Source organism: Dermacentor albipictus, chromosome 1 (assembly GCF_038994185.2).
Source record: "Dermacentor albipictus isolate Rhodes 1998 colony chromosome 1, USDA_Dalb.pri_finalv2, whole genome shotgun sequence".
In the NCBI taxonomy this organism is placed as follows: Eukaryota; Metazoa; Arthropoda; class Arachnida; order Ixodida; family Ixodidae; genus Dermacentor; species Dermacentor albipictus.
This window is the reverse complement of record NC_091821.1, coordinates 183,752,545-183,765,457: the sequence shown is the minus strand read 5'-3', so window position 1 is coordinate 183,765,457 and position 12,913 is coordinate 183,752,545. Positions and strand designations below refer to the sequence as shown.

Sequence of the window (12,913 nt, the reverse complement as noted above, 5' to 3'; positions counted from 1 at the left end):
TATCTCATCACAACACCTCATTTTCCTGCCTAAGGCTTTGGGTGAATTTTCCTTGGCATCCATTTTGTTACTCTATACAGGTTACCAGTTATCTGTTGCCTATAAGAAATTTGAAGTTGTGCACATGTCATGTGGACTCCATGCCAAACTCGTAGTACTGCATGCGTTTTTGCAGTTAGGTCTAGAGTTACAGAATCGCATGTGGGAGTTACTTTAGTTAGCAGCTGTAGCTTTGGAACAAACACGTGCATGAGAGTGTGCTTAAGTGTTACCTGTCAAGACTGGGAGCACCAAGGCAACTTGTGCAGTAAAGGCATGGGCAGTATGAGCCCACAGATTTTACTAAGTGTGGCTGAGGTGATGCGTCTAGATTTCACTATGAAGAGAGCCAAATAAAAGGTTGCCTATCCATCATACCTATTCTGGAGCCTTTTCTTGAGCTTTTCTAAAACATTAAGCTCAGCGTGTACACTTTATCACAGCATAATTATTACATGTGATATAAAACATTGTATTGTGCAGTTTCTCAAACTCTTCGTGAAGGCATCTATCCATACATTAAACAGGAATAGGCTCAATGTCGACATATCTCCACAGTAGGATCTCCAGGACCTCGTACTGTCACAATGCATCACAGACATTATTTAAGTGAACACCAGAAGTGAAGCTCTTTGTTAACATTGGCTAAAATTGTATTTTTATATAGCCAAGTGATCATGCATAAATCTGTATGTCATGACAGAACACTTTGTTTCTCACGGACTTTAGTTTACAATTGTTTTCACGATCAGGAAAATTGTGCAGTGTGCTAGTTGGTTCAACATACTTAACACTGTTGTGCGGAGTGACGAAGGGACAGGACTTGAGCGAGAAAACAATAGACACCTGAGCACAAACTATCAACTGGTGATTATCACAAGGCAATGATTCTGCTGAAATGTAGGAACCAAAGGAAAAGACAAGTCGTGGAAGTATACAACCTCAAGGTGGACTCACAGGGCTCATGTGTCAGCCCGCCGTCTAATTCACTCAGCAATAAAGAGATTAGCATAATCACTGACAATAGAGGGTGTAGGTAGACCGGGAAGAGGACTCCTGTGCATGCGTGTAGGCTTTATGTACGCTTCACTTGCAGAAAAATAAACCAGCTCATAGTTCGCGCTCAGGTGTCATGTGTTGTTTTCTCGCTCAAATCCTGACCCTTTATCGCTCTGCGCAACAGTGTTAAGTTTTCAGGTTGTTCACTATGTGATGTAGGAAGGGTAAAATTGATGGGAAATCCCAATATTCTCGGGCATATCGCGAAAAATATGGCCCAAGTCAAGTGTCATTTTAGGCTTCACTGTCCCCTTATATAGGGCAAATAGTAATAGTTTGAATTCTATGGACGCTGGTTGCTTTTTCTGACTTAACCTAGGCAGTGCTCAGCTCTCAGTTGAAAGGAACAGGTAAACAGGAGGACTTGCCACATAAGCAGAAGGTAGCACTCCAGACTTAAGCTTAATATACTGCGTGCTTCCACAGCCCTAGGGGGCTAGTCTGTAAGTGTTGACTAAGTGGACTGTCCATTCCAGTACACGCTGAATGAATAGAGCACGAGAGCCCATGGTGATGATTGCCACATGCTCTACCAGCTTATAGCTCTACCTAATCAGTGTGTGCTGAAACAGTCCACTTAGTGGATTCTTACAGAATCCTTCCCTAGACTGATGTTTATGTTGGTAGGTTGCAAGTATTGCACTTTCTTTCCTTTGATGTGGGCAGTTCCCACATATGGATGCAATTTAACATATTGTATTCATATTGCCTTTGGTCTATACATATCTAATTCATGCTTATAACCAGGCCTACAAGCTCTTGTCCTGCATATTTATATAGCCTTCTCATTGGAGAATGGAGTCATTTTCCATTATACCCTCAAGCACTTGAAGTAGACACTGCAATAACCCCAAGGGAGGGGGGACAGTAACGCAAAAACCTTACTGGGCTTGTGGTGCTGCTGAAGGATGCACACATACCATTTATGCTAAAATTCCCAGCAGACATTCCAAAGTTTGTACGAGTTCGACTTTAGCTGGCTAAACTGAATGATTCATATTGAAGGCAATTCTTGCAACATTTGGTCAAACTGAATGAAACTGGACAGCACAATTAGCTGTGTTCATCTACAATTTATACGACTGCTGCCCCGAGCATTTTGCCTGTTACTTTGCCTTTCGTTTCTGTACTATCAAGTTCAAGTACACATGTACTTTATCACTGTACAAGTAGAATGGCTTCAAGGCTTTTCCTGGGCATTCAACAGTCACTATTTATTCCTATAAACCTTCCTGCATGTGAAGGCAAAAGAAACTTATTAATTCATGCTGGAAGTATAAAAAGACAGGTATTTGCACAGAAAATGTTTATTTTGAGCACCGAGGTTCTTGCTGATGTAGATATGGTGCTGGCTCCCTCCTTGCCCGAAGCATGTGCTTGCTGTACACAGCACCAGATGATGGCTTCCTAGGTCAAAAGATCAAAGTGAAATAAGAGGCATTTTGTTTTAGCCCCGGAAAGAAAAAGCAGGATTGAGACATTAACATGTATAAAAAATACTTGCCTAAAGAAAAATTAATACACAAGCAAATTCACTAAAGAGGTTCACTTTCAAGAGCGAAAGTATGGTTACGATGAAAATTACAAGGAAGCTTCACTGCTCATTGAGGTTTCGGTTCAGTAGTTGTTGAGCCACGAGGGTTAGCATGCTACATCTTGCATATTATGTTTTGTAGAACAATATTGCACTTTGAACAATGTAGTGCCTATTTAAATGAACTGACAAGGAACGCTGAAACTCCAGGCTAGTTTGGTCTGCACAAGATATGATACAGACACTGTACTGCATTCATTTAGTGTTTTTGTCACTGATCTCGTGCACAAAGGTCATTCACACCTATCCTACATGAAATGCAGTTACTTCTTTGAAGCTTCATCTAGTCCTTGAATTTGCTGCATGCTTATGTCTAAGGGAGTTCGTTTGGTTCCTGTTAATGTAGTACATCTAAGCAACTGTTATCAAATGCCCATAGTGTTCCCTTGCATGTACAAAACATTTTTGGCCCTTTCAATGCACAATACTCATTACATTTGACACTTGGGACTCGTGCAAGGCGCCATTTAGTATTATATGCTTGTCCACATCTGATAATACTTTGATAGCTGGGTCATTCCCATGCCAAATGCCTTGGTTATTACTGTGACCATCTCACACTTTTCCTTTAGAATCTTCTTGTCCACTTTTAAGGAAGCACCCCACGACACAATGTCTCCATCCTAGTGGTGCTATGGAGTTAACTTATGTGCTAGTTGTAGCAGATGACGTCAAATGAAGGCCACTGAAGATAAAATTCTCTGCGACAATTCCTTTTACACAAAAAATGCAAACAATACAGAATAGTCAAAATGTAGTTATCTGGCAAGACTGGCTGCATCCATCATCTTTGTTTGGCGCAATTCTGAGGTGGCTCCATGTTACAAGACGCTTGGCGATTATTGCCATGTGACTGTTTGGGACTCTATAAAACACAAGAATTGCCTTACTCCGGCCTTTCTCTTTGTGCAGCGGCCAAGGTTATTATTCGTCCAATCGCACCGTGTCCTGTTCGTGTGTCCATAGACTAAATTCTTCACCACATTGTTTTTGTGGTATTTCGTGAGTGACCCATGAACTCATCTTGGGGTGGGACTTCTTATCTTTGGCGTTTGCTTCTATCTCTTGTCGTCAGCACCTCACACAACTGGATGATGCCACTGGCAATTCTCTTCCTAACCACGAAGAATGCATTCGTCTCGTCGCCTCTTCCGATTACGTTCTTTGGCCACCTAGAGAAAAGATTATAGGTGTCAACTCCTGTAACATTGTGGATGGCGGCGTATTCATTCTACCCTATGACCATACCCTATCTCGAGCAATTCTGATTACCCCTGGCCTTATTCGCTTCTCTGAGGGGTCTGCATTGCTTACTGCAATAAACCAAATCGAACCCCCAACTGTTGCCTCGTGGATCAACTGTCACTTGAGCTGTTGACACTCATGTCGTTGCAATTGTCACGAAGACAGCTCAGTGTGTTCTTGCGTCTGTTACCGTGCGCTGAACAAAATCGTGCGCAAAGATGTTCACCCCGTGTCACGGATGGATGATGCACTAGATTCACTCCATGGTGCTGAGTATTTTTCTAGCCTTGACTTTAGACCAGGCTACTGGCAAATACCGATGTCCAAATCCGACAAAGCAAAAACGACATTTGCTACCCCTGATGTGCTCTACGAGTTCAGTGCGATGCCTTTTGGACTCTGCAATGTGCCTGCCACATTCGAACGCATGATCGATAAGTCTTGTGCGGCTTGAAATGGAAAACCTGTCTGTGCTATCTCGACGACATTGTGTTTTCAACCATGTTCTCACAACATTTGCAACATCTTGATGAAGTCCTTGCCTGTCTTGCAAATGCTGGTTTGCAGCTCAACACACGCACACGCGCGCGCACACGCACACGCACACACACACACACACACACACACACACACAAATGCAGTTTGGCCAGCAAGGCCATCAAAGTTCTGGGGCACATAGTCTGCAAAGAAGGTATTCGTCCGGACCCCGAGAAGCTTACTGCCATGCTCGAATTTTGTGTCCACTGCGTCAAAAAGACATGCACAGTTTTCTTGGACTTGCTTCTTCCGGCACTTCATATGCAACTTCGCTACACTTACGTCCCCGCTCCATCAACTCCTCCCCAGTAATGCACCCTTTGTTTCGTCCGACGAATGTGAACATGCTTTCCTGCTTTTGCAACATGCCCTGACGTCAGACCCAGTACTGCGCCACTTTGATCCAACCGCGCCCACCATCTTTCACACCGACGCTAGCAGTCAGTCTCGGTGCCATTCTACTACAATGCGACAACACATTCCGCGAACGAGTAATTGCTTAGACTAGTCGTGCACTAACCAGTGCAGAAAATTACTACACCATAACCAAGCAGGAGTGCTTTGCTGTTGGGCCGTGCAAAAATTTCACCCATGTCTTCATGGCCGCCATTTCACAGTCGTTACCGACCATAACACACTGTGCTGGCTTTCATCGCTAAAGAATTTATCAGGTCACCTGGGTTGCTGTGTGCTTCACCTACAGGAGTACGATTTCAATGTCACCTACAGGGCTGCAAAGAAGCATCAAGACACCAATGCTCTCTCTTGCTACCCTCTGCCGAATCATGACGATTCACCATAACCTCTCCGCGATTGTGTACGTCCTGAGTCCTCTTCATCGGCTTTACCCATTGTAGCCCTCGAATGGCTAAGACACAACAGCCCATCTGTCCTTGTGTCCCACTAACGCATCGACCCATACTGCTGAACTATTCTCCAACGCATGGAAGATTCTTCGTCACCTCCAAACGCCTGACTTCGTCGACAACTTAATCAATTCAAGCTGCACAATGGGGTTTTACATCGCAACATTTATCACATCGATGGCAACAAATGGGTCCCGGTCATACCATGTTCTCTGCAATGTGAGGTGCTTGAAGCCTTTCACGATCATGCGACGACTGGTCCTCTAGGCTACCACAAGACTTGCAACAGAATATGAAGTTGCTGCTCCCGGCCTGGCCCATCTTCAGCCGTTGCGAAGTATGTTGCACCCTGCGTTCATTGTCAAAGCAAACCCAACAGCTCCTTCTGGCTCTTTACAACCTCTGCCTTGTCCCGCTTCGCCTTTTGAAGTAGTTGGAATAGACTTGTACGGTCCTCTTCCCATGACCTCACATGGAAATCGTTGGATTGCAACGGCCATAGACCATCCAACACGCTATGCGGAGACAGCATCTCTACCATCCTGGACTGCTGCTGAAGTCGCCGATTTCTTTCTACACAACATTATCTTACACCGCAGCGCTCCGCGCGTTCTCCTCAGTGACCGCAGCAGTCTTCCTCTCTTCTATCCTTACCGAAGTTCTGTGCGCCTCTAACACAATTCGCAAGACGACTTCCAGTTACCATCCGCAGACCAACAGCTTGATGATTGCGATGTACAGTCACGTGCAATATGAATTGCAACACCGGTGCCCGTGGTCGAAGGGGTTCCAAGGCTGTACGGCTGTGCAGACACATGGTAAGTTCCAGACCGAAACACAGCTTCAATTAGTGGTGTCTATTAAACCGCTATTTCGAATGTCAGAGCTGCTGCGCAGCCGTGGAGCCCCTTCAACAACGAACAAGAGTGTTGCAAGTCATATTGCATGCGACTGTACATCTACTCTGGCCACACGAACGGGGATGCAATCCTGTCGTGCATGACATTCGCCTATAACATGGCTACGCAACGTACCACTGGATTTTAACATTTTTTCTTCATCTATGGCTGTTCACCAAGTTTCATTCTTGATGTATCATTCCTTTCGACTCCTGTACCCCCATCAGTTCCTTTCTTGGAACAGTTTGTGTCTCGCCTCGCAGAGTGCAGACGCCTCGCCCCGCTTAACACCGACGTCTCCCAGGACGCTCGCAAGTTTCGTTACGACTCGACCCACTGTGCTGTAACTTTTTCTCCTGGTGACAAAGTTCTTTGGACTCCTGTGTGCGTTCCTGGCTTATGCAAAAAATTTTGCAACACTTCTTGCTTATGCAACACTTCTTGAATGCCCACACCACCGTATCGTCGGGCAGCGAGCACAACCTGCGACACCCATGTGGCCACAGTGACGAGAGGCGGCCTGCGCAGCTGGCCGGTTGGGGTCATCAGGTTGTCGCCGGCCATCCACTGATTATATTGTTCACGGACACGTTCTTTAACAGGCTTGTTGAGCACGATGTCCAGTGGCTGAAGTGTTGACGTCATGCCTCCCGGAATGACGGCGAGTTCCGTCCTCCCGTCGCGGAGTGCCAGCTTCAATCCTGCGGTCAAGTGCCCGCGAAAGGCATCCAAGACGAGCATGCTCGGACACCGCAAGAGTGCCCCTGGTTGCCGATTCCAGACGGTCTTAATCCAATTGAGCATGAGGGCCTCGTCCATATAGCCCTTTTCATTCACGCGAACGACATCCCGTGGGAAAGCCTCTTTCGGCAGCGTCTTCCTCTTGAATATTATGTATGGGGGCAGCTTTCTGCCATCTGCAGTACACGCGAGCATCACCGTGAATGCTCGTTCCCCGTAGAAAGAAGCTCGACTTCTTTTGTGCCGCGTTCGCACACTGTGGTGAGCAACGGCATGTCGAACCACAGCGGCATTTCATCAGCGTTGCCGATCTGTACCAACATGTAGCCATGCTGCTGCCGGAGACGGATAACATAGCGCTGGAATTCGACCAACTCGTCCTCGTATGCCTCTGGCTGCTTCTGCCAGATTGATTTGCGCTGTCGAAGTGCGAATCCCTTGCGTTGCATGAAGCGACGAACCCAATAAATGGAGCCCTTGAATTGTTCCTTGGGCAGTCCGGATTCTCGGGCGATCTCAATAGCTTTGATGCAGATGAGTTCTGCTGTGACTGGCAAAGATCTGGCACGATGCTCGCGGACAAAATCCGCCACCCTGTCTTTGAGCTCCGGGTGCACTGCGCCATAGAATAAAGAACTTCGTCAGAATAAAGAACCGCGCAGCGCCCGCGAGTTGGGCCGCGTCCGTCACCAAGGGGGCGATAACAATGTGGATGCCGAAAGGTCTGCGCTCCAGACATGCTGCCAGACGACTATTCATGCTGTGCCAAGGGCCGGTATGTAAGTCAAGGGGTGAACTTTTAGTAATATTTTTGGGAAAAAACCTCAACCTATATTCTGCACTATACGGTACTCGCACTGCTGGAGACATGCCGTGGCCGAGAACCTACGGCTTCCCGACTACTCGGGTGCTACCACCTGTGCCACACGCAGTTGCACTGCGGCACCCTGCCTAGATGGAGTCCATAAGCCAGGAAAGCCACGCACGGCAATCTATGTCCGCAGCACCCTGGCGCGTGCTGTTCTACCTGTTGCTGACATCGCCGGTGGCCCCTTGGAGTCATGCACCGTTGTGGTACGCCTTGGCAGCCAGGACACGGCTGTGGCGAGCATCTGCATCCGTCCAGGAAAGCCGTGGGATCCCTCCAGCCTCATCCAGCTGGCTGTTCGCCTTGGTGGGCATGCAGTCCTGTGCAGTGACTTCAACGCACACCACACGGATTGGGGAAGCGGCAGCTGCACCCGCTGAGGCAAAGGCCTCACAGATGCCATCAGCTGAGCTGGCCTGCTGACCTTGGAACACCAGGGAGCCCACCTACGTCTACCGCAGAGCTCGCACGGCCATTGACCTCTCCCTGAACACTGAGCAGTGCTCCTACTCCTGGGCCACAACTTCGGACAAATGGGGGTCTGACCACTTCCCTATTGTGATCAGCCCCAGGTCTGGGAGAAGGCCTAGGTCAAGAACTTACGTCACAGACTGGTCCCTGTTCCGGAAGCACTGCAGCAAGTTGGACGATGGCCGTGACTTCCTGAGCGCCATCGTGGATTGTGCTCAGGCTGCCACCGTTCAGTGCTCTACCCAACCAGATACCCCCGCTCCGGACCTCCACCTGCTCAACATTCGTGCCTCCAGGCGCCATATGGAGCGTGGAGCAATCCGGACGGGCAAGGCAGAGCATTGGACCGAGTACAGACGTGCAGATGCCCGCTGCAGATGCCAAGCCCGGCGCAGGAGGAGCCTCTGCTCTGCCATCGAGGGCAGGTCCAGGGGACCCCTGGCTTGGAGACTGCTCAAATCCCTCACCAGCAGGAGAGGAAGCCTACAACCTGTACTCGCCGTGGCCATCACGCTGAGCATCAGCGAAGAGGCCCTTGCGGAGCTCCTCGCCAACCAGTTTGCGCTGGCTGTACCACGCATTGCAGCCATCCTGAAGGTAGGGCAGCCTTCCGTCAGCTTGCCTAGCTGCCTGCACAACCACCACACAGGGTCTTCGCTTCTGTAAATGGCCTGTCATCCAGTCTTGGGAGCCTGGCCTCACAGTTCATTGGCCCAGAAAGCAGTCCGAGCGCTTTTTCGCTGCCTGAGGGCAACAGACTTGAGTGCCCGACTATAGACATCCTACACTTAAGTTCTCTCTCTTCCTCTTTCACTCCCCATTCCCCTCCCCACGTGTAGGGTAGCAAACTGGACTCAGCCTGGTTAACCTCCCTGCCTTTCCGTCTTCCCTTCTCTCTCACCACCCAAGGTGGCCATCGAGCCAGGTTATGGCTATCTACCAGGACCCGCTGACGCTGCACGAGCTCCAAGCATCGCAGTGCACCAGAAGCCCAGTGCACCAGGAACCCAAATGCTTCGCAACCTGGCCGCCAGCGAGCAGCTGCACCTGCTTGACTGCTTAAACATCTGGCAGTCAGGGCAGGTGCCGGAGTCATGGCGCACAGCCTACGTGGCCCCCATCCTGAAGGCCGGCTGAAAAACGTGAGCTCCTATTGGCCAGTCTCACTCACCTCTGCTGCTTGCAAGCTGATGGAGGCCATTGCTTTCTGGCCGATGAGCAGATAGGCTTCCGGCGGAGCTGATGCAGTGCGGACTCCATCGTGGACGTGGTCTCCACGCTGGAAGAGGCCAAGGCCTGCGGTGACGCCGTGCTCCTGGTGCTTATCGGCATGAAGGGGGCCTTTGACGCCCTGCCCTATCCAGTCGTTCAGCAGGCCCTGGACCTATTTGGTAGAGGGCGTCCCACAAGGATCAGTGGTGAGCCCTTTCCTGTTCAACCTGGCCCGACTGCCTGCTGTCCTGCAGAGTGACCCCCACAACCACGTGAATACCTCCATCAACGCGGACCACATCGCCCTATGTGTGCGAAATCCACCACACAGCCACAGCAGTGCGCGCTCGGCTCTGCAAAGAGCCCTCGACACCGCCGCTGCTTACCTGAGCTGCATTGGCCTTGCCATCTCGGCAAGGAAGACGGAGGCCATGCTGCTCCACCCAAGAGCAACCGCCCGCTGCACAGCTGCAACTGGAAGGCGACCTTGAAGCCCGGCAGTGACGTACCCGGGGCTACACGTTCATCACCGGCTGACCTGGCTGCCTGCTGTCAAGACCCTGCATGTCCAGGTCCTCCGGGTCCACAAGGCAGTCTCCCAGCTTGTTGCCCGAGGACAGAGCTGCACCACTAGGTGGGCTCTGCGGCTGTACCATGCAGTAGCCACCTCACGCCTGCGGTACGTCCTCCCACTCGTGGCACTACCACGTGCCCGTCTCAAGAAGCTGGAGCTGCAGCATAGGGCCGAGATTAGGTTCTGCCTGGGCGCTCCCTGCAGCTCTGAAATCGCTGCAACCTTGGCCGAGGCAGGAGCATGGTCCCCATCACTCCTGTCACAGCCCACATTCTACAATCAGCCACAGCTGTGCACATCGCTGAATGACACTGCGTTCAGGAATATCGGTCACATTCCGACCGCACACACAACCCCCATCACATCTGCACTGAGCATTACGCTGCGGAGAAAGCTTATCAGTGAATGGCTACTGACAGCGCAGCGAAATTTTGGTTCTAAAGCAATTTTTCCCGACCGTGCAATGAGGCCGCAATGCGAGACCGCAACGAGGCCGCAATTTGGTGACTTTATTCACTACCGCCCTTAGCCGGCAGATCTGAACCATGCATCAGGAATGTGCATTTCCATTGGGGAACAATAGAAACTCTTATTTAGGCTAAACAAGCGCGCGTACGTACGTACTTACATGCCGCACTCGGGACATCTGCCATTCAAATATTCTGCCATGTAGCAGCACCGTAACCAAGTAATGTTACTGTTACGTGCTTCTGACAAAGACTCTAAATAACTCTGAAGGAGCGCAGTTCCGTGTAATATACGTTCTCTGCATTAGGACACTGTAGCACTGGCTGGCCGGTGTGGCGGTCCCTGCAATGCATCACAAAAAAAGCTCGTGAGGAACCTGGCTATAAAGTATCATCACAGAACACCTATATATGGCATCATGCAGTCGAAAGATTAGCTACGCGTAGTAGATGCACATCAAACGCAAAGACTAAGTATACTTACGAGAAGCAAAAGCCCGAAAAATAAGCGATCCACCGCTTCGTGCACTCCGAGCCTGCCATATGCCATATTATGCCGCCAAAAAGGCCAAATGTGACATCACGGACGTAAAAAAACAAAGACCGGATGTGGCGTCCCGGACGTGACGTTTGGGTGAACCTAACGCTTGCGCTGCGTTCACCGGGTGAACGCAGACACTTTCCATATTCTAGGAACAAAGGCCCTCAGAGTTTCTCACCGTTATTACTCGCGCCTGCACAGAAACGTCCAGCGCTATGAGAAACGCCGCGCCCCGCTGTATCCATATATAGGAAACTCTACGAGTAGGTCGTGGGAAACTCTATGGGTGTATCCACGGCTGTATCACTTTATTACCTAGAGGGAAATCTGGCGCTGCTGCGCTGTGGTATGCTGTGCTGCGCTGAGAACAATAGAGGCTGACGCCAATAAAACGGTCACTAGGAGGTCCAGGAAGAAAACTACAAAAAAGAAATGTAACACCAGGATCAGGTACATAAACATGCAAGGCGGTAGAAAGAGAGCGAAGTGGTTAGAAATAGAACAGCAGTTAAAGGACGAAGAAGTAGATGTATATGCGCTATCAGGGATCTAAAAGACGTCTGGGAAGGGAGCAACAGAACAACAACGGAGAGGAAGGGAGGAGGCGCGGAGTAGGTATGCTGATACATCAAGGAACAAATTGGCAAAGAATAAAGTCAACTCGCAAAGAACATGTCTGGGTATCAGGTACAATTGCCGGTAAAAAGACATGGCTATAGGAGTGGTTTATTTAGGGACAGGGGACAAATGCAGGCAATTAAGAGAACAAGGATCTAGTGAAGTGTCTCAATGACGATATAAAGCAGTTTGGAGAAGGTGTCGATATTTGTCTGCTGGGTGACATGAATGGCCACATCGAGGATCTGGATGGACACACAGATTGTAACGGGAAGTCAAGTGTGAGGGACAAATCACGTGAGAATCCCGTAACAGGCAAACGACCATTGACTACTGCAATAATGGAAATAGACGAAAAGGGGAAGTACAGCCTCGGAAGTGATCACGGAAGTGATCATAAGCGTATTAGTCTACAGCTGGGAGCCTTGCCCAAAAGAGAAATGCAAGGAAGTCAAAAAGAGTACGCAAAATTAAATGACGAACAAATAGCGCAAATAGCGGCCGGCATAGAGGAAGCAGTAGAGAAATATGCCACGGAAAAGTGGGATTATAATCAGTTAGAACTACTAATTAGTACAAAAATAAAAGAAGTAAAATGAGTAAACCGCTGGAGAGGAAAGAGGAAGCCACGAAGTTGATGCATAAGGAAATTAGGGAGGCCATCGAACGACGATGGTGGGCATCACGGGAACACAGCGAAGCAAAGAGGACGCAGTTATCTGAAGATGAAATAGGCCAAAAATGGGAATCTTATCAACAAAAGAAACAACAAATGCAGGTCCTCGTCCAAAATAAAGCAGTTGGGGATTTCAAAGGGGGCGCTCCTACCCTCCATCCATCCATTCGGTGTTATTGGATGGGTGGATGGCGGCTATACTCTTTGTAACGGGCGGCGGCTGGCGCCACCTAGCCTTTTGCTCCCCCTTTTAATTTATTATTATTATCCCCCTTTCTTTATATCCTCTTTTCCTTAAACTAGTTTTCACTCCCATCCTTCCCCCAAAATAACTATCTAAAACAGTAGAGGAAACATTATCTCCCCGATTTATCTATCCCTTGACTTCCTCCACCAATCCTCTAGCCTCCTCTTCGTTACTGCCACTCTTTTCTCGTCTATTTGCCCTCGTTCCCCGGGAAAACCTAATGCCCCTTCCATATCTGCCACTGTTCCCTCTGCCAGGG

The 12,913-nt window shown here is 49.1% G+C and overlaps 1 long non-coding RNA gene across 2 annotated transcripts; it reads right to left on the bottom strand.

Annotated features, from left to right (window-relative positions):
• Window positions 1-2,351: 2,351 nt before the first annotated feature.
• On the bottom strand, window positions 2,352-11,189 carry LOC139053528 (uncharacterized). 2 transcript variants are annotated; one of them, XR_011510545.1, is made up of 4 exons: window positions 11,057-11,189; window positions 9,918-10,915; window positions 9,491-9,779; window positions 2,352-2,505 (listed from the first exon to the last, which is right to left on the bottom strand). It is a non-coding gene; the product is annotated as an uncharacterized lncRNA (long non-coding RNA). The 2 variants fall into 2 exon arrangements; XR_011510544.1 differs by lacking the exon at window positions 11,057-11,189 and having other exon boundaries at window positions 9,918-11,047.
• Window positions 11,190-12,913: the final 1,724 nt, after the last annotated feature.